The sequence below is a fragment of the Tinamus guttatus genome, unplaced genomic scaffold (genome assembly GCF_059628265.1).
Source record: "Tinamus guttatus ecotype Peru unplaced genomic scaffold, ASM5962826v1 Tinamus_guttatus_pri_ptg000522l, whole genome shotgun sequence".
Classification (NCBI taxonomy): Eukaryota; Metazoa; Chordata; class Aves; order Tinamiformes; family Tinamidae; genus Tinamus; species Tinamus guttatus.
Window position 1 is genome coordinate 2,355,328 of NW_028289056.1, and position 2,037 is coordinate 2,357,364.

The following is a 2,037-nucleotide window of genomic DNA, read 5'->3' on the forward strand; positions in this document are numbered from 1 at the left end:
CCTGGTAATAAAAGGAGTGTCAAAGACTTCCATGTTCCGGGTACCTGTCACATCAAGGTAGGGCTTCTCAGACAAAAGACACCGCCAGCCACAGGCAGATCAAGCACAGACAGTGCACACAGGCAGCCACCACAGTCCTCCAGGACATTAAATGAAGCTGAATCCTCTTGATGTGAACCCCCGGGATTTCTCTTCTCAGTTGTCTTGCTGCAGTCCCTGTCCCTACCTCAGTAAGTAGCGAGGCTAAGTGCAGAAGCCAAAAATGCAGACAGGAGCAGCTGCCTTGCAAGGCAGTGCAGGCAGAGCAGGGGCAGCAGCACTGCAGCCACTGCCACGGCCATGCTCCTCCCCTCAGTCCTCCAGGACAAGATGTCACCTGTGTGCAACCTCCTGGGCCCCAAACCAACCCCAAAACACATCCACAGCCTCAGTTACTCGGCCACCAGTTTATTCTTGGATCTTCCAGGTGGACACAAAAAGTGGCTTCTTCAGGCAGCACAGTGCTTGAAGGGTGGGTGTTTCACCAGCATCTAATAATAACAGTTTCTTATTAGGAATTATTAGATTGAATTTTGTAGGAAGGACTGCTTCACTCATTTCTCAACAATGTCATTTCACTAAGTCCTGTGCCAATTTTCAGTGCACTGTTATGTCCCTGATTGAAACAATTACTTTTGCAATTAGACCAGTTGGTCACTGTGTCATTTAAACCCTGCAGAACAGCCAAGCATGGAGGGTACCACAGTGTTTTTAGCAGATAGGTATGCTGACCCATTCCAGTCTTTACACAATGTTCTCGCACTTCAAAACTGGAATGGATGTTCCCATTTGGATGCAGATCTTGGGGAGAGGAGGTAACTAGTCGTACAGAGAGTTTTGGCATGAAACTGCTTATTCTTTGTTCATTTGTTTCCATAACTATAGCAAACAACATATGGTAGATACACAACCATTCGGTGTGTAAAAACCTCTCAGGTGGGAAGAAAGATAAGAATTTTTACACTTACAATAGCAGTGCACCCCACATGCAGCTAAGAGATTAGTACTGTACTTAATGTCAGCAGTAAAACAAATTGGTAGTTTTCCCAGATGCAAACTGTAATTTGCAATTTAATTTTAAAGTCACAATACTGCCTCCTTTGGGAACAGTATGATGTGCTGGAATTTGTCTATTAGGGTTTTTTTTTTTTTTTTTGTAAACTGAAAGCAAAATGGCATTTACCTTTTCACACTACTCTGTGTATGTGTGGGTAGATGGATGGATGCTGGGTACATGTGCAGTGAGGTTTATTTGCAGAAAAATTTAGCTTCTGATGACTGAGTTACCCTGCAGCCTATTTTGCTATATGCATGACCTGCCAAAAAAAAAAAAAAAAATAGTGCCTAAACTTGCAATATAAATGGGAGAGCTGAATCCCTAACTGCCTCCCTCTGCACAATCCATTCTGAGATAATTTCAGATAGATGAAAAAAGACTGGATCAAGGTGTGCCACCCTGAAACTTTCAAAGTCAGACATGAGATGTGCTCTATGGTGTCAAAATGGCTAGAATTGTGCAGCTGAAGAGCTTAGGAGGTTAAGATTTTAAAACAACTGCTGCCCTGCATTTGCTCTCCACTTAACACTCATCATCCTTGCTGTTTCAACACTACATTATACTCTACTGTCCTTGATTTTCCCTCTCTGCCTTCACAAGTTTCTATTTTTTCTCCCATTATTTCCAATACATCAGCTTTCCTTTCACCTGCAGACTGAGCCCCTCTGTCTCAGAGGTCTTCATTCCAACTCTTCTTCCTTGCATGGTAGGGGCAGGTTGCTTCAGGACTGTGAGTACAATGCAGTATGTATATACTTTCCTCTGGAGCGAGTGAAGGAGGAGCTTGCTGCAAGTGTAAAGTAAGTTAGTAGCTTACCTGTATTCCTCCTAATTAGAGAGGTGCGATAGAAAAGTCTCTTCTATAATTCCACTTTAATGCCCAGAGAAGATATTATATCATCAACTACTTTGGAAGTCAGCAGAATCTTCCAGATTGCCTA